The 20742-nt window shown below is 41.3% G+C and overlaps 1 long non-coding RNA gene across 1 annotated transcript in view; it reads left to right on the forward strand.

Annotated features, from left to right (window-relative positions):
- Positions 1–20742, forward strand: part of LOC130281838 (uncharacterized) — a 144394-nt gene that overhangs the window by 21144 nt on the left and 102508 nt on the right. The gene's annotated exons all lie outside the window — the stretch shown is intronic.

Here is a 20742-nt window from a genome sequence, read left to right on the forward strand (position 1 = left end):
CATCTGATGCCAGGTTCGGCTGGATTCAGGCACACTGGGCTACAGATCCTGCCAGAGTGTGCTGTAATCCAAGTATAATTCACTCAAAACCAGGCAAGTGCGTTCCAAGGCAAAATACAATTTAAGTGAATTGTATCAGTGTAACATAAAGGGTTTGCACCACTCATTTTGTATTAAATATAAAAGTAATTTGATCTGAGAAATATTGCTTCTATTCTGATCTTGCCATCAATGAAGGTTATACAATCCATTGTGGCAGCCACTGCATCAGCTATGAGACCGATAAAAAGTAGTTCCCATTATCAGGTTATCCCCGCTCCCAATAGGTTGTAGATAAAGTAGCCTGAGAGTGACACCACTTTACTCCTGTGAATGGAATTGGTGGTAGGAGGTACCATGCTCTCCTGTTTTGATCAGTCAGAAATACCAAAACAAAGAATATTGTGACCCTTGTTTTAGGGTTCCTATCACAACATTGATTTGTGAACATATCTTCAGAGCATCACATTTGGCTGCTTGCTTCTCTGCAGAAAATCCTAAAGTGCTCCTTTTTATCCGAGGTCGATATATGCCATGGTGCACCATATTTTGGGTCCATTGATCTCAATAGACTGGGCATAGTCTATTCTATCATGTAGAGCTCCCAACCTTGTGACCTCAAAATTGTGGCTGCCATCAGACACTAATAAGCAAACCACCTAGTGGAGATTAAAGGGGTACTCTGCCCCTAGATATCTTATGCCCTATCCAAAGGTTATAGGATAAGATGTCTGATTGCCGGGGTCCTGGGTGCAGTGCCAGAAGCTGGTGACGTCATGGCCACGCACCTCTCATGACATCACGACCACACCCCCTCAATGCAAGTCTAAGACTTACATTGAGGGGGCATGGCTGTGACGTCACGAGCAGGGCGTGGCCATGATGTCACCAAACCCCCGCATCGCTAGTCATTCAGCACGGAGCAAAGTTCGCTCCATGCACCGGATGTCTGGGGTGCCGCAGCCGAGATCGCTGGGATCCCCAGCAGTGGGACCCCCGGGATCAGACATCTTATCCCACATCCGTTGTGGTAGTGCCATGGGCTGCTTCCTTCCATATTGTCAGCTGAATCTAAATTTTTCAGTTATGTACTGTATTGTTGAAAAAAGTTCAAAATATTAAAGGCAGATGTCTACCTTTTAACCGGTTGCTGACAAAGGACGAGTCAGCTTGTCCTGAGACGGCAAGTGGTGTATCTCAAACAACAAATCCCCCGGGGATTCCAGGGCAAAAAATGCAAGCAACAACTTTTAGGGATGCTCCCCCAAAGGGGTTAACCCTAAAACTTGAAATCCCCCCTATTTAAAACTTCAATGTTTTATTAAATCACTTAAAATGAAACAAATAGAGAACAAATAAGTGTTTGAGTATTAAAAACACAACCCGTGTTCAGCTGGTTAACTCTGTGTGTCCACTGGTGTGTCAGACCTCCACTCTTAATATATAGCTTTTATCTGTGGACATACACTTGTATATATGCTGGCTTTGTGGTCGCTATTTAAAATAAAATGCTAGCCATCCGCCCCCCCAACGTTTCGTCAGCTCATGCTGACTATCAAGGGAGTCCGGAGCATCCCTTAAAGTTGTTGCTGGCAAGGGGTGTATGATGCGGGCTCCCGACTCGAGCCCACGTCATACCGTGCAGCCCCCAGCTGATTCCTATAAATAGCCGACATGAGGTGATAGCTGCTGCTGGCTATTAACCCTTTAGATCGCCGCTGTCAAAGCTGACAGCGGCATCTAAAGGTACGTTTAAACGCTCCCTGGTGGTCCAGTGGGATGGATCGGCGATCACGGGGGGGGGGGGGGGGGTACGAGGTAGCCGGAGGGCTTTCATCTCCTGCTGCGGCGGCTCCTGCGCTCTGAATGATAAAGCCTGGCAGGACCAGGCTTTATCAATCGAGTGCAGAGCACACAGATCAATGTGGTTGAATGAAACCACATTGAACTGTATGAGGAATCTAATGATTCCTCCTAAAAGACCCCTCAGGGGACTAAAAGTGTAAAAAAAAAAAAAAAAAAAAAAAAAAAAAAGTTTATATCACCCCCTCTTTTCCCAAATTCCATATAAAAAATATGTAACCATAATAAAAATAAACATATGTGGTATCGCAGCGTGCGTAAATGTCCGAACTATAAAAATATATCCTTAATTAAACTGCACGGTCAATGGCGTACGCACAAAAAAAAAATCCAAAGTCCAAAATAGCGTATTTTTGGTAACTTTTTAGATCATGAAAAAATGAATAAAAAGCGATCGAAAAGTCCGATCAATACAAAAATGGTAAAATAAAAAAGTTATAGGGTCAGAAGATGACAATTTTAAATGTATTAATTTTCGTGCATGTTGTTATGATTTTTTCTAGAAGTACAACAAAGTCAAACCTATACAAGTAGGATATCATTTTAATCGTATGAACCTACAGAATGAAGATAAGGTTTCATTTTCACCGAAAAATGTACTGCGTAGAAACGGAAGCCCCCAAAACTTACAAAATTGTGTTTTTACTTCAATTTTGTCACACAATAATTATTATTTTTTGTTTCACTGTAGACTTTTAGGTAAAATGACTGATGGCATTACAAAGTAGAATTGGTGGCGCAAATACCTTTTCACATTCACAGTTCACATATACTGTACAATGGATCTGTATTGCAAATACATTACATTATTTATTCTGTACTGATCCAGCCTTGCAGTCTGTATTATAGCCTATATGTGCATCCACAATTGTGCAGACTTTAGAGCACAAATGTTCAAGCATTTATTGCTTTGTCACTGTCTAAAACTTGTATATAGGCTAGTCAAAATCTCTAACATTGTTTCCTAAATTTCAAGGCACCAGTTTCCACATGGGGTTGCAGGCTCTGGAGTTCATGCACCATTTAGAACCAGGCGACCAGGGCGTTCAAGTATGCCCTGTGTCTAGGGGTTAAAGAGCTATTCTAAATGGGATATGTCATGAATGTTAGATAGGTATGGGTCTCCCCTCTGTCTCCCTGACCTCAACATTGAGGGCACCTGACCCCCTCCTCCCTGCTTACTGTTGGCAGAGGGGGCCAGGAAGCCGAAAACAGCCAAGTGGCATCTCCTCCACGTCTCCTGATGTACTGGCCTGTCCTGTCTCCTGGTAGCGCCTCAATGCTCTGGACACTACGCTGACAGACACAGCAAACCTTCTTGCCACAGCTCGCATTGATATGCCATCCTGGATGAGCTTCACTACCAGAGCCACTTTTGTGGGTTGTAGACTTTGTCTCATGCTACCACTAGAGTGAAAGCACCGCCAGCATTCAAAAGTGACCAAAACATCAGCCAGGAAGCATAGGAACTGAGAAGTGGTCTGTGGTCACTACCTGCAGAACCACTCCTTTATTGGGGTGTGTGGCTAATTGCCAACATTTTTACCTGTTGTCTGTTCCATTTGCACAACAGCATGTGAAATTGATTGTCAATCAGTGTTGCTTCCTGAGTGGACAGTGTGATTTCACCGAAGTGTGATTGACTTGGAGTTACATTGTGTTGTTTAAGTTTTCCCTTTATTTTTTTTGAGCAGTGTAGTATAGAAGTATATAGAAAAACTTACATCCAGTTGGCACATAGGACACTGTAAGATTCAGCGAGTTTGAGTATGTTACTAATGCGCAAGAGGATAAATATTATTGAAGCAGTGCTTCCTTAAGGTATTCATATGTGAGTCCATAATCTATTCCTTTAACAGAATCCTCTTCCATTCTAGAGCAGCAATTTTCTTTTATGATAAAATCCTGAACGCTGGCATGCCTCGTACAATAACCATATCTTTCTAGTATTGCTGAGCACGGGCACACATGTGACTTATAGGTTTGTTTCCATGACAGAATGCAGGGAAAATAAGCCTTAACTTACAAATGATGTTGACATAAACCTCACTTATTCCACATGTACAATAAATTCCCGCACATGCACATCTATATATTCCATTTTAATATACAATGTGCATGTAAAACTGTTTTCTCCAACAGATCTAAAACCCAAGTCCTATTGGAATTAAAGGCATTATTTTTCATAAGTGTTAAATAAATTAAATATTAAGACAATAGGCGCTTGATACGCGAGAAGGAAAACGCAGTAAATGCTTAAAGGAATCTGGCGCCCAAGTGTTGAAAAAGATGGAAATATTTGGAAATAAATAAAACACACAGTCAAATGCCTGCAAAGATTTCTTTTAAAAAACTCCTCATGAATATTTAGCTCATCCTCATGTAAAATATATGACTTAGTATAAGAATCAAGAAAATGAGGTGTATGATTTTTTTGTGATTTATAGGAGCCGATGCGGATTATTCATAACAGAGCAGCTGCGCTGAAAGATTCATTCTCTGTAAAATGTGATTGTGCATCAGGCAGTGTGAGGGAACACAACTATGACTAATGGCTGCTTTACATATAAATGAGAGGGATTGTGCTGGGAACTGTAAAAAATACAATTCTTCAATTGACAGGCAATCTCTTAATCATACACATCCGGCCCACAAATGGCCCCCGTATCCCTTGGACTAGGGGGGATTTTTGCAGCAAAAAAAAAAAAAAAGTCTATAGGAATATTATCACAGAACCTGATTTTCTTAAATGCCAGCACATCATTCTGAGAAAACGATATGATTTCTTGATGGGAAGTAATGTAATTTACAGGATTGTCGTAGGTATTTTGGAATCTCTCCAGTTGCCTTCGAAAAGAAGTTTTCACTTGATGAATATGTTTTACTAACTTCACTCAACTAAGTACCCAGTAAATAAAAGAGAGTGAGACGAGCCCTGCGGTTACATCTGATATATTTCCGATGCATTTAACATAGAAGAGGTCATAAACCGTACACGGAGATGGATGATGATTAACAAAAAATTGATGCACTGTATCACTTCAACAAATTGGCTAAAATCTGTTCTATAAAGCTGCACCCGCTGCAGATGTGGGGCAGTAGTGAGCTGCGTAGACGGTTTACCATGAATTGCTATGGCTTTTGTGTGTTCTTCCAGGAGTTGCCGTGAAACCTCCGTTATTTCAAAGTAAACCAGACGCAGTTCTGCTGTGCAGGACTGGACTTTGAAGCACAATACCACCCAGAGGTTGCAACATGTGAGCCTAGCCTTATATGTAAAGTATGAGGCTCCTAAGTCTTGGGTAACAAAATGAGACTAAAGCCTTACACATAAGGCACATCCACGTGCATAAAGCTATCATGGCGGAGAATATCTCTGTATGTTCAGAATCTGAAGGCACATGCCATGATTTTTCCAAAACTGATTTCGAACTCCATATGGAGAGAGAGCCTCATGCACCTAAATCAGAGCTGTATTATGGCTCCATACGGGATGGACCTGTATTACAGACACGTGCACGAGGCCTTTTATACACATGGCTGTATCATGGATTCACATAAGAAATACTCATTGTGCTCATCAGTGTTAATTGTCTGCTTTGGGCCCATACTGGCAAAATATTTTTTGAGAGCATGCTTCATGATATGGATGATTGACGGTATGCCCCTCTTTTCACAGGGAAAGTACATAAGGGAGCAGGGACTCGAGTCAAGGGCTAGACTTCCTGCTCTTGTACATTGAACAGCAAAGGACACAGCACTGTAGGCCTTGCCATTCACTTACTGTGACATATGCAGCCAATGTAGTGACTGAGCCGGGATGCAAACAGCATCGTCCACTTCTAGATCACTGTATACATTTGCTGAGCGGGTCCAGAATGCCCAGCCCAGGGAATGTAGTGATGCATTGCCACTTATGTGCACTTGTTTATATCACCCTTGCTCCGTGATATGTTTGGCTCTATCTCTATTACAAAGATATCCTATGGCAGAATATGGTGTGTCACAGAGGCACAGGGAATAATTTAGTCTCGTGGGGACTCTATCTGCCACTATATATAGGGTCCATGCATTCTGCAATGCCTTGTATATCCTCAGTGCACAACTTTCTTTCTTAAAGGGAAGTTCCACTTTGGCCCACACACCATTAGTGTTCCCCAATTCTATCTTGGCCCACAGGCTTGTTATTCTAGTCTCTGAAGTTTCACCTTCACATCCATTTTTCTAAATAGTTCAAAAGCATCTAAAATTAGAAGTGAAGCAACTTGCAAATAAAAAGTAAAATTCTATAAAGTCCTATGTTCCACAATAACAAATAAACTCCTGTTTAGTCTTCACCTGTCCCTACATCTTATTAACTTATGCATATTAGTAAGAAGTAAGGGAAAGGGAGGTACAAAGAATGGATCGCCACAATGGAGTAAGGGTAAAATCAGTCCTTCATTTCTTTTGTAATCCATTAAAAACATAGTGATGTGGACAACTGGACATGGTTCTTCTGATTTGCGCATCACTATGTTTTTAGTGGATTGCAATGTTGCAAATTGGACTGTGGTCTTGGATGCAGTTTTAACCAATCGATGGGTTTAATAAACATTTAGGATATTCAATGGAGAATATGCATGGATACCTCATTCCTTTTTTTTCCAGGGCACAGATTCATGTTAGAGAAAATCCGAACCATAGTTTACAGTATGAACTACAGTGCAGGTTACCCTTAAAAACAATGGGAAGCAAATGTGGTTCTCAAATAAGACAAGGAATGCACATGAAAAAATGATGTGAACATAGTAACATATCCATATTTTATAACATATCCTTCTGAATTTAGGTTGAAATGACATTACTGATGATGGAGTCAAGAATGGATCACAATTAGTTGTCTTCTCATGATCCTCCCCATTCTGGTTGATTGTTGCCTAAAAAAGCAAGTAGTCATAGTTTTATTTCAAATAAACAAACCTAAGCGCCTTTTATTTGGTTTGTACTAACTGCACATTTACTGATCATGTCCAAGGGGTTATTGATGATAACTCTATATAGCCCTACGGACCATTTTTTTCTGGACATTGGTGATGGTCAAAGACTCATTTTATGTGAGAGAAGGAGAAGATCTGTCCTGGTGGCAAACATTATTTTATTGGCATCCGTGGACATTGAGAGTCTCTATACCAGTATTCCACAGATGGAAGCTGTGGAAGCAGTGCGTGAGTTACTGACACCATCCGGTAAAAGCGAGGCCTACATTTGCAACTCTCTGGAACTGATCCTGACTAACAACTCCTTTAAATTCGGTGATCAATGGTATAGCCAAACCGGAGGAGTTGCTATGGCGACGCCAGTGGCGTGTACACTGGCCAACCTATGTAGCGTTATTTGAAAAAAGGTTCATTTTTTCAGGGAAAAATAAGCATCTGAAGTCAATAGCATGTTATAGACGCTTTGTTGATGACGTGTTCATTGTGTGGACAGACACGGAGTCCTCCTATGAGGACTTCGTGTCTGACCTAAATGACACGAATGATATGAATTTGAAGTTCACCCATAAAATTGGAGGTAGAGAATTAGAGCTTCTTGACGTTCTTGTTTGCCTGGAGGAAGATAGTATTAAAACTAAAGGGTATGGGAAACCCACTGCCTGCAACTCCCTCCTCCACTTCAATTCGTATCATCCTGAACATGTTAAAAGAGCTGTCCCTTATGGACAGTTCTTACGGTTAAGAAGGGTAAACAGCAACGAGGAAGATTTTAAGTTGCAGGCACTGGATTTAAAAAGGCGGCTGGTTATTAGAGGTTATCCAGAACATGTTCTGGATCAGGCTCTAGATAGAGCCTCAAAACAAAAAAGGGGAGATTTGTTAAAAGGAAGAAGTTTAAAAAAAAAAAAGGAACAAAAAAAGAGACCCCATCCTTCGCCTTTTCATTTCGTTTTAGCCCAATGGCAGATAGGATTAAAAAAGTTATTCATGATAATTGTTTTTTTAGTACAGAATGTTGGTTTGAGGGAATTTACTAAAAATAAACCTCTTATAACATTTAGGAAGTCAAAAAGCCTTAAAGATGAGCTGGTCCAAAGTAAGTTTGAAACAAAAACTAACAGCAACTGGTTAAGTAAGACCCTTTTACCAGGAAATTATAAATGCAACACTTGTAATTGGTGCCGTTACCTATGTATAGATAAGGGCATCAATATTGGAGGGAAATGTATACAATTTAAAGATACTATGTGTTGTAGGACCAGCTTCGTGATCTATGCTATTTTATGTCCGTGCAAAAGATTTTATGGGGGCTGTACTAAACGAGCTTTAAACATCAGATTCAGGGAGCATTTTAACCCTATCAGAACCGGTCATGGAAGCCCCAGATTGATAAGCCATATTTCAGAAGAACATCAGGGTGATGCGACCTGCTTAACATTTTTAGGCTTAGAAATGGTTAACCACAGATTGGGAATAGATCGTCAAAAAGCCCTCCTGCAACGAGAAGCCAAGATCATTTTAGAAATGAACGCCCAAGGTAATCTGGGGCTTAATGACCGGCTAGACCTTAGTGTTTTTCTATAATAACATGTTTTATTCCATGTATTGAAGTTTGTGCATATTTGCGGCACCTTGTTTTTAATCTGTTTATGTATGTAATAGTTACCTCCCCTCCGTGATGTCAGGCAAGGTGAGAGTACTTACCTGCATGAAGATCCGGAGGTGGACTTGTCTGAAGAAACGCCCAGAGGGGCGTGAAACAATTGTCACGGTCCGCTGTCCATCGCTCTGGCGTCCCACATTTGCTGTCTAATGCTGCACCGAAAATAGAGAAAACCGATTTCCACGAACCTGTACATGAGTGCCTCCTCATTTCCTTTTCTTCTATGAACTGTGTTTATGCAATGCTGGAAGGATTGAGCACCGCTTAAGGAGGTGGATGTTTTCGGGTGTCTGAATGCTGCACAGCCTTATAGCAGAGGTACACGTCTGACTCACGGACATAGCCATACACACAGCAGCTGTGCCGGTACTGTCTATTTGCCGGATTATTTTCTAATAATGTATGTGGTGATTTACACTGCTCAAAAAAATAAAGGGAACACTTAAACAACACAATGTAACTCTAAGTCAATCACACTTCTGTGAAATCACACTGTCCACTCAGGAAGCAACACTGATTGACAATCAATTTCACATGCTGTTGTGCAAATGGAATAGACAACAGGTGGAAATTATAGGCAATTAGCAAGACACCCCCAATAAAGGAGAGGTTCTGCAGTTGGTGACTACAGACCACTTCTCAGTTCCTATGCTTCCTGGCTGATGTTTTGGTCACTTTTGAATACTGGTGGTGCTTTCACTCTAGTGGGAGCATGAGACAGAGTCTACAACCCACACAAGTGGCTCAGGTAGTGCAGCTTATCCAGGCACATCAATGCGAGCTGTGGCAAGAAGGTTTGCTGTGTCTGTCAGCGTAGTGTCCAGAGCATTGAGGCGCTACCAGGAGACAGGCCAGTACATCAGGAGATGTGCAGGAGGCCGTAGGAGGGCAACAACCCAGCAGCAGGACTGCTACCTGCGCCTTTGTGCAAGGAGTAGCACTGCCAGAGCCCTGCAAAATGACCTCCAGCAGGCCACAAATGTGCATGTGTCCACTCAAATGATCAGAAACACATTCCATGAGGGTGGTATGAGGGCCCGACGTCCACAGGTGGGGGTTGTGCTTACAGTCCAACACCGTGCAGGACGTTTGGCATTTGCCAGAGGACACCAAAATTGGCAAATTCGCCACTGGTGGCCTTTGCTCTTCACAGATGAAAGCAGGTTCACACTGAGCACATGTGACAGAGTCTGGAGATGCTGTGGAGAACGTTCTGGGGCCTGCAACATCCTCCAGCATGACCGGTTTGGCGGTGGGTCAGTAATGGTGTGGGGTGGCATTTCTTTGGGGGGGCCGCACAGCCCTCCATGTGCTTGCCAGAGGTAGCCTGACTGCCATTAGGTACCGGGATCAAATCCTCAGACCCCTTACAAGATCAAATGCTGGTGCAGTCGGCCCTGGGTTCCTTCTAATGCAAGACAATGCTAGACCTCATGTGGCTGGAGTGTGTCAGCAGTTCCTACAACAGGAAGGCATTGATGCTATGGACTGGCCCGCCCATTCCCCAGACCTGAATCCGATTGAGTACATCTGGGACATCATGTCTCGCTCCATCCACCAACGCCACATTGCACCACAGACTGTCCAGGAGTTGGCGGATGCTTTAGTCCAGGTCTGGGAGGACATCCCTCAGGAGACCATCCGCCACCTCATCAGGAGCATGCCCAGGTGTTGTAGGGAGGGCATACGGGCACGTGGAGGCCACACACAGTACTGAGCCTCATTTTGACTTGTTTTAAGGACATTACATCAAAGTTGGATCAGCCTGTAGTGTGGTTTTCCACTTTGATTTTGAGTGTGACTCCATATCCAGACCTTCATGCGTTGATAAATTTGATTTCCATCGATAATTTTTGTGTGATTTTGTTGTCAGCACATTCAACTACAGTGCATAGTGAAAGTATTCGGCCCCCTTTAACTTTTTGACCTTTTGCCACATTTCAGGCTTCAAAAATAAAGATAGAAAACTGTAATTCTTTGTGAAGAATCAACAACAAGTGGGACACAATCATGAAGTGGAACGAAATTTATTGGATATTTCAAACTTAAAATAAAAAACTGAAAAATTGGGCGTGCAAAATTATTCAGCCCCTTTATTTTCAGTGCAGCAAACTCTCTCCAGAAGTTCAGTGAGGATCTCTGTATGATCCAATGTTGACCTAAATGACTAATGAGGATAAATAGAATCCACCTGTGTGTAATCAATTCTCCGTATAAATGCACCTGCACTGTCATAGTCTCAGAGGTCCGTTTAAAGCGCAGAGAGCATCATGAAGAACAAGGAACACACCAGCAGCAGGTCCGAGATACTGTTGTGGAGAAGTTTAAAGGGGTACTCCGTTCATTTTTGTATTTTTTGGCCCCCTACTCTGTTTCTAAATTGAAGCTTACCTTCCCCTTAACTTTGTTTCTGTGCTGTACCAGCAGCGCGCTTGCTCATCCGTTCATTTTACCTTGTTTTTTTAGTCCGGCCTGACTTCCTGTGTTCGTGCTTGGTGTGTACTACATTTCCCAGTACTGCTTGCAGCCTTTGCGGCCTTTTTAAAAAAAAAAATCTAAATCGGCCCTTCTTTTTACACTTTATCCTCCCCTCTCTAGTTTGCCTCATTTACCTAATCATGCTTCCTCAGCTCCTTAGTAGTTGTCTGCTCCACCCCCCCCTTTTTGACTGACAGTTACGGCTTGCGGCTGCTGAGTGGCAGCCTAACATGCTGGGAGTAACGTATGCGCTCCGTTGGCCAATAGGAATGCAAGGCGTCTCTGTGGGTCTTCTACATCGTCCTCCAGCTGTTTAGTCACGGCAGTGTTCGTATACGCGTGTGCTGGACTTTCAACTCGCGCAATGGTATTTCTTTAGTTATTTTGCTACAGTTTTAAAAGAGATGCCTTTTTTATTTTCTTTTGTTTGTATGTAAGGTTATTCATGCAATGTGCGTTGTTTGATTGGCTATCACAGAAGGAGCATGATTGGAGCAGAGCCATCCAATTACAAAGCATAAACAAAACAACGCAACACCCAGAAAGGAGGTCTAAATGAGCGAAACTAATGCATATTCAACAAGGGGGTTTGATGGAAAAAAACATGCAGATGGCCGGCTCAGACATCATAAGAAAGAGGAAGAGACACGTTCCGACCGCAACATAGAAAATGAAAAAAAAGTGGTCAACAGCAAAGAGGGCACACAGAAACTACACAGCATACGGCCAGAATACAAAGGTAAAATAAAAGCCAAAACATCCAGAAAGACCAAACTAAACACAAGCGAACACATAACACAATAAAAAAAAGGGCACATATCCCAAAAAACAAGTACCCCTTTAAAGCCGGATTTGGATACAAAAAGATTTCCCAAGCTGTAAAAATCCCAAGAAGCACTGTGCAAGCCATAATATTGAAATGGAAGGAGTATCAGACCACTGCAAATCTACGAAGACCTGGCCGTCCCTCTAAACTTTCAGCTCATACAAGAAGAAGAATGATCAAAGATGCAGCCAAGACGCCCATGATCACTCTGAATGAACTGCAGAGATCTACAGTTGAGGTGGGAGACTCTGTCCATAGGACAACAATCAGTCGTATACTGCACAAATCTGGCCTTTATGGAAGAGTGGCAAGAAGAAAGCCATTTCTTAAAGATATCCATAAAAAGGGTTGTTTAAAGTTTTGCCACAAGCCACCTGGGAGACACACCAAACATGTGGAAGAAGGTGCTCTGGTCAGATGAAACCAAAATCGAACTTTTTGGCAACAATGCAAAACGTTATGTTTGGCGTAAAAGCAACACAGCTCATCACCCTGAACACACCATCCCCACTGTCAAACATGGTGGTGGCAGCATCATGGTTTGGGCCTGCTTTTCTTCAGCAGGGACAGGGAAGATGGTTAAAATTGATGGAAGATGGATGGAGCCAAATACAGGACCATTCTGGAAGAAAACCTGATGAAGTCTGCAAAAGACCTGAGACTGGGAAGGAGATTTGTCTTCCAACAAGACAATGATCCAAAACATAAAGCAAAATCTACAATGGAATGGTTCACAAATAAACCTATCCAGGTGTTAGAATGGCCAAGTCAAAGTCCAGACCTGAATCCAATCGAGAATCTGTGGAAAGAACTGAAAACTGCTGTTAACAAACGCTTTCCATCCAACCTCTCTGAGCTCGAGCTGTTTTGCAAGGAGGAATGGGCAAAAATTTCAGTCTCTGGATGTGCAAAACTGATAGACATACCCCAAGTGACTTACAGCTGTAATCGCAGCAAAAGGTGGCGCTACAAAGTATTAACTTAAGGGGGCTGAATAATTTTGCACGCCCAATTTTTCAGTTTTTTATTTGTTAAAAAGTTTGAAATATCCAACAAATTTTGTTCCACTTCATGATTGTGTTCCACTTGTTGTTGATTCTTCACAAAAAAATTACAGTTTTATATCTTTATGTTTGAAGCCTGAAATGTGGCAAAAGGTCGAAAAGTTCAAGGGGGCCAAATACTTTAACTATGCACATTCATTCAGATCTAGGATGTGTTATCTTAGTGTTCCCTTAATTTTTTTTTTTAACAGTGTACATTAATGATCAAATATATAAAGATATATAAGAATCCCATCCATATGTAGTGGGGTCTAGGTCAGGGGTCTGTGCTGGTTACTTTAGTGCTTCCACCTCCCAAAACACTAACACATTTATGGTATGTGCTTACTGGTTCCCTGTGAAACTATCCCTACTGAAAACAGAAGCTTATCTGAGTTAATATAATCTGTATGCTACACCACATGTTGATGCAGTACCAACAACAGAAATTAACTATGTGACAGTACCAACAAACAAGGCTGGTTAGTCTTTCATAAGGGACAAGTCTTCTGTTAGGTGCATAGACTGAACATGATAAATGAAGAGGAGTAGTGGTTCCAAAAAGAACAACCTTTAATTTAAAGGGGTACTCCGGTGCTTACACATCTTATCCTCTATCCAAAGGATAGGGGATAAGATGCCTGATCACGGGAGTCCCACAGCTGGATAGGGGATAAGATGTGTAAGCATCGGAGTACCCCTTTAATGCTATCATTATATAGGTCACATGTAGATGAAAATGGTAAAATGGTAAGGCTGGTTATATATTTAGAATTAATGTTGGCTGGATCTGCTGTTTTTTGGTGAGAGTGGCTTTTGATATAATGTATAAAGGGTTGAGCGTATTGCATTTCAACAAGTCCAATTCTTTGTTTTCGTTAAAGACAAGAAAATTCTGACAATGGATTCTTCCCCCCTCATTGTTAAAATAAACATTTCTCAACCTTCCCATAAGCATGCACAACGCTTGGCCGTGCGATGTGCATGCTTATTGGAAGGTGTGGAAATATATTTACTGTGGAAAGAGTGCCTGCTGATAGCTTCATAATGTAAAAGGCCAGCTTAAGACACCATTGCAAAAAATTTAAAAAAAAATTGCCTCATAGTATTAGCCAATTTAAAAGTAAAACGTTATATAAGGTACTTGACTTGCAAAAGGTGAAAACGCAGCTATAAAGCAACTTTGCCAACTAGGATATTATCAGTGGTGGCCACTAGGGAGATAATGAGCATAATGCTGCATTTAGTAGCCCCGGATGGTTATGTCACGTGGTGGAATGATACTAGTCCAACGTTCCTTTGTGCAACACAATCTTTTTTTATTTTTTTTATCAGGGTTTATGCATGTAAATTGCAGAAATGAGACCTCTGAACAAAAGGATTTTTGTGAAGCAACTTGCTAACTTTCATTAACCCCTTAAGGTATTTCTGTTTTTTGCATTTTTGTTTTTTCCTCTTCACCATCTAAAAATCAAAACGGTTTCAATTTTGCACCTACAGACTGTTATGATGGCTTTTTTTTTTCATCACCAATTCTACTTTGTAATGACATCATTCATTTTACCCAAAAATCTACGACGAAACCAAAAAAAAATCATTGTGCAACAAAAATGCCATTTTGTAACTTTTGGGGGCTTCCGTTTCTATGCAGTGCAGTTTTTTTCAGTAAAAATGACACATTCTCTTCATTCTGTGGGTGCATACGATTAAAATGATACCCTACTTATATAGGTTTGATTTTGTCTTACTTCTGGGGAAAAAAAGAAAACATAACTACATGCACAAAAATTAATACGTTTAAAAATGTCCTCTTCTGACCCCTATAACTTTTATTTTTCCACAAACTGGGCAGTATGAGGGCTCTTTTTTTGCACTGTGATCTATAGTTTTTGTTTTGATCGGACTTTTTGATCGCTTTTCATTTTAAGGCACGGAGCAGTCATTCGGCGATTGGACAACGAGGAGGCTGGTATGGACCCTCCCCATGTCCGTGCAGCTGATTGGGTGGTCCCAATCAGCCCGAATGAGCTGCCGGGAATGCTTTTTTTATTTTTTTTATTACTTAAGACATGGAGCTAAACGTTTATCGCCTCATCTGAAGGGTTAATACCGGGCATCACCATGATCGGTGATGTCCGGTATTAGCCGCGGTTCCCGGCTATCGTCAGCTGCCGGGATCAACCCGATGTGACGTGGGGTCACCGCGTGACCCTGCGTTATATCGTGGGAGCCGCCGCAGGATGTAAATATATGGCCGTCCCACCCCCTCCTATAGACTTGCATTGAGGGAGCAGGGCGTGACGTCACACGGGGGTGGAGTTGTGACATCATGATACTCCAGCCCCAGGGTCGTGAGGCTTCAGACTCGGAGCCTCCAGCACTGCGTGCAGCTCACACAGATGGGTGCTGCATGAAAGATTGCAGGGCTCCCCAGCGGCAGGACCCCTGCAATCAGACATCTTATCCCCTATCCTTTTGGAAAGGGAATAAGATGTCTTAAGGCCAGAGTACCCCTTTAACTCGCAATTCTAATGAAATACAGATCACTGCAGACAGCTTTGTTTGTTATAACTTTCAGGAGTCAGGAGAATAGAGATTTGGTGACTGTCTCTTTATTTTGTGCTTTTATAGCTTGGCTGAATTTGGTTATCTTTATGTGCTTTAGCACTTATACATGTACAGTGGGGATCAAAAGTTTGGGCACCCCAGGTAAAAATTTGTATTAATGTGCATAAAGAAGCCGAGGAAAGATGGAAAAATCTCCAAAAGGCATCAAATTACAGATTAGACATTCTTATATTATGTCAACAAAAGTTAGATTTTATTTCCATCCTTTACACTTTCATAATAACGGAAAACAAAAAAATGGAGTCTGCAAAAGTTTGGGCACCCTGCAGAGTTAATATCTTGTACTGCCCCATTTGGCAAGTATCACAGCTTGTAAATGCTTTTTGTAGCCAGCCAAGAGTCTTTTTCAATTCTTTTTTGAGGTATCTTTGCCCATTCTTCCTTACAAAAGTCTTCCAGTTCTTTGAGATTTCTGGGCTGTGTGTCACGCACTGCTATTTTAACCCCTTAAGGACGCAGGACGTAAATGTACGTCCTGGTGAGGTGGTACTTAACGCACCAGGACGTACATTTACGTCCTAAGCATAACCGCGGGCATCGGAGCGATGCCCGTGTCATGCGCGGCTGATCCCGGCTGCTGATCGCAGCCAGGGACCCGCCGGCAATGGCCGACGCCCGCGATCTCGCGAGCGTCCGCCATTAACCCCTCAGGTGCCGGGATCAATACAGATCCCGGCATCTGCGGGAGTTCGCGATTTAAATGAACGATCGGATCGCCCGCAGCGCTGCTGCGGGGATCCGATCATTCAGAACGCCGGACGGAGGTCCCCTCTCCTTCCGCCGTCCGGCTCCCGGCGTCTCCTGCTCTGGTCTGTGATCGAGCAGACCAGAGCAGGAGATGACCGATAATACTTATCTGTTCTATGTCCTATACATAGAACAGATCAGTATTAGCAATCATGGTATTGCTATGAATAGTCCCCTATGGGGACTATTCAAGTGTAAAAAAAAATGTTAAAAAATGTAAAAGTAAAAGTAAAAAAAAAGTGAAAAATCCCCTCCCCCAATAAAAAAGTAAAACGTCCGTTTTTTCCTATTTTACCCCCAAAAAGCGTAAAAAACATTTTTTATAGACATATTTGGTATCGCCGCGTGCGTAAATGTCCGAACTATTAAAATAAAATGTTAATGATCCCGTACGGTGAACGGCGTGAACGAAAAAAAAAAAGTCCAAAATTCCTACTTTTTTAATACATTTTATTAAAAAAAATAATAAAAAATTTATTAAAAGTTTTTTATATGCAAATGTGGTATCAAAAAAAAGTAAAGATCATGGCGCAAAAAATGAGCCCCCATACCGCCACTTATACGGAAAAATAAAAAAGTTAGAGGTCATCAAAATAAAGGGATTATAAATTATAAACGTACTAATTTGGTTAAAAAGTTTGTGATTTTTTTTAAGCGCAACAATAATATAAAAGTATATAATAATGGGTATCATTTTAATCGTATTGACCCTCAGAATAAAGAACACATGTCATTTTTACCATAAATTGTACGACGTGAAAACAAAACCTTCCAAAATTAGCAAAATTGCGTTTTTCGTTTTAATTTCCCCACAAAAATAGTGTTTTTTGGTTGCGCCATACATTTTATGATATAATGAGTGATGTCATTACAAAGGACAACTGGTCGCGCAAAAAACAAGCCCTCATACTAGTCTGTGGATGAAAATATAAAAGAGTTATGATTTTTAGAAGGCGAGGAGGAAAAAATGAAAACGTAAAAATTAAATTGTCTGAGTCCTTAAGGCCAAAATGGGCTGAGTCCTTAAGGGGTTAAAGTCTATCCATAGATTTCCAATTATGTTGAGGTCAGGAGATTTTGAAGGCCATGGCAAAACCTTCAGTTTACGCCTCTTGATTTAATCCCCCGTGGATTTCGAGGTGTGTTTAGGATCATTATCCATTTGTAGAAGCCATCCTCTCTTTAACTTCAGCTTTTTCACAGATGGCATCAAGTTGGCATCCAAAATTGCTGAAATTTTATTGAATCCATTTTTCCTTCTACTCGTGAGATGTTCCCTGTGCCACTGGCTGCAATACAACCCCAAAGCATGATTGATCCACCCCCATGCTTAACAGTTGGACAGAGGTTCTTTTTATTAAATTCTGTTCCCCTTCTTCTCCAAACGTACCTTTTCTCATTTCGGCCAAAAAGTTCAATTTTAACCTCATCGGTCCACAGAACTTGTTTCCAAAATGCATCAGGCTTGTCTATATGTTCGTTTGCAAAGTTCAAATGCTGATTTTCCATGAAAACCATATTTGTACAAGTATCTCTTTATATTGGAATAATGTACCACAACTCCAGTGTCTGCCAGATCTTTCTGGAGGGATTGTGCAGTCAAACGTGGGTTTTGAATTGTTTTTCTCACAATCCTGTGAGCTGTTCTGTCTGATATTTTCTTGGTCTTCCAGATCTTGCTTTAACTTCCACTGTTCCTGATGACTGCCATTTCTTAATTACATTCCGAACAGAGGATATTGACATCTGAAATTTTTTTGCTATCTTCTTATAGCCTTCTCCAGCTTTGTGAGCGTCAACTATTTTCCGTTTCAGATTTCTAGACAACTGCTTAGAAGAACCCATGGTGCTGATTGTTGGGGCAAGGTCAGATGAGTCTGGGCATTTAAAACCTCTGAGATTGACATCACCTGGTCTTCCCAGATGATGATGAAGAACAATCCATGACACTTGCAGGTCTCAGCTTTGCAAAGGGGCAGTGCATGCTAGAAATTCTGCAGGGTGCCCAAACTTTTGCAGACACCATTTTTTTTGTTTTCTGTTATTAAAGTGGAAATGATGGAAATAAAATCTAACTTTTGTTGACACATTATAAGAATGTCTAGTCTGTAATTTGATGCCTTTTGGAGATTTTTCCATCTTTCCTTGGTTTCATTATGCACATTAATAAAAATGTTTTACCTGGGGTACCCAAACTTTTGATCCCCACTGTAATGTCAACTGCAGATGTATATGCATATCTATGTGCTCTCTGCTCCTCTAGATCTCAGTCCATAATTACTGAAACTGCAAAATGAGGATCTTTACTAGGTTAGTTTACTGTGGTGCAAGGTGCAAAAATGTATACTTGACTTTACTCTTTGGCGGCAATCTGAGACACAAGACTAGAAAATGTACATCCAGTATAGCCTTCCTGTGATGGCAGACACACAGCACTGACCCAACCCTGGAGATTGGTGTAATGCAAAATGGCCCCTTGTTCAACTTATTGTCTCTTGCAGGACAAAATTCTCCCTCTAAGAGACTGGAATTCTGTAGAACTTATGCTCAAAGCACGTACAGGAACAAGGTTCAGGAAAAGCGATTTGATTTTTTACATGTGTAAGGTACGCCTATTACTTGATATATACATTATGCGACTCTCTCTGGAAGCAGCGCAACACCCCCTCCATATAAGTCTATGGGAGAGCTGAAGATAGCAGAAAGGCTCTCCCAAAGAGATATATGAAGGGGGCGTAGTGGCCACCACTTCGGGCAGGGTCATGACGCACTGCTCCTGGGTAGAACTTGGGCTCCATACAGGAGATTGCAGGGGGCCACAGCGATCCTGCGGATAGGGGATACGTTTTTTTAGTATGACACCTGACAACTCTCTAAAATGGTATCTGGCACAGCAGTACTAGGACACTACGTATTCCAATATAATGGTTATTCAAAAATGACTGGCTGTCCAGTTCCATCTATAGCTTTGGTAAATAGAAGTTTGGCCTTTCAATCATCTTTTGATGGAATTACGTTACCATTTTATGGATCAACTTTAAGCTACAAAACCTATTGTAGGGTCATTTTAGATGGTTATGTTATTACTCATCTGGAAATAACTAACAACCATGAAAATTTCCATAAACAAGTCTTCTTTCATCCTTAACATTGCTTGATTTTTACTATTACAAACCCATTCGGCAGTAAAATGGTTAAAACTCCCCTTTTCAAACGCTAAGAGTATTTCTCTTGTTCATTGTGGGCTGCGGAATTGAACTTGTTGGACACGTTTTTTATTGGACTGCTGACCTGAGGGAAAAACAGTTTCAGTAATTTTCTAAGTGTTTGTTCAGAGTTCAAAAGGTACATTACAAGCACGACTAGTGAGGGGAGGTCACCGGCTTCCAAGGCTTGCTTTAGGATGAGATTCTACCAGCTTCCAGCCAAAACCCCTAGTGAAAGACAATCACGATCACTGTCAACTAACTAATTCTGACTATATCAAGGCAGTAATGAAATTCACGGCAGGATTACCCTTTCTATCCAATGGGGCAGCACTGCAGTGACATATCTCTCTTATCGCCCGAATGTAACACACCATCTAATTTACGTCGTGTAGCGAGTGGGAATGAAATGTTCATAAAGAATTGCTGCATCTTGTCACCTTAACTGCGGCCCCAGGCTCTAAGGCATCTGTCAGAGAGAGCAGCGTTTAGAAATGGCTGGCTGCTGCTTAACTCATGCAGGCCTCCCAAACATACAATCCTCTATTTTATAATAATTACATCAATTTCCTTTTTTTATTTAATGGATATTATTATAACTCAGATATTTATTCAGCGCATCCCACCAAGATGTAAACATGTATAGTTATGAAGTTGAACTTATGAATCTTGGTTGTTTAAAAAAAATGGAAAGTTAAATCCCAATGTCTTCTGAAATCCTCAAAAATTCTATTCGGCCATTTTTAACTTAACTCGGATTTCCTAAACCGCCTTGTGGAATGAAAGCAAGTGGGTTCCTAAAGTGACAGCAACTAATGGCGTCCGTTGCAGTGCCCCTTGATGTTGTTGCTCTGGTTTTCTCCTAGCCTAAATCGAAAATAGTAAGTTCAGATACAAAGTAGAAAATGCTCTGCAGTTTTTGGCAAATCTGTGACAAATCTAAGAGGAAATGTGGCACTTTGCAATGAAAAATTGCCTCACATCTTACCCCTTGCATTTTAAATGATAGCATATGCAGCAATAATCCAGTACAAACTCCTAACATAAAAATGTTAAATCCTTATCATGCTTTCAAATCTGCAGCAGACAAAAATTCTACATGTGAATAAGGCTTTAAAGATTCTATGCACATGACTTTTGCCATACTATCCACACAGACAATCCAACACAAATCCACCAAGTTTGCTAGTTGCCTTATTTTGCATTGTTATACACACTTATGCCCTTTCCCAAAATCTTATTCTTCTATACCATGTTATGTGTAAGGCCT

The sequence above is a fragment of the Hyla sarda genome, chromosome 7 (genome assembly GCF_029499605.1).
Source record: "Hyla sarda isolate aHylSar1 chromosome 7, aHylSar1.hap1, whole genome shotgun sequence".
Lineage (NCBI taxonomy): Eukaryota > Metazoa > Chordata > Amphibia > Anura > Hylidae > Hyla > Hyla sarda.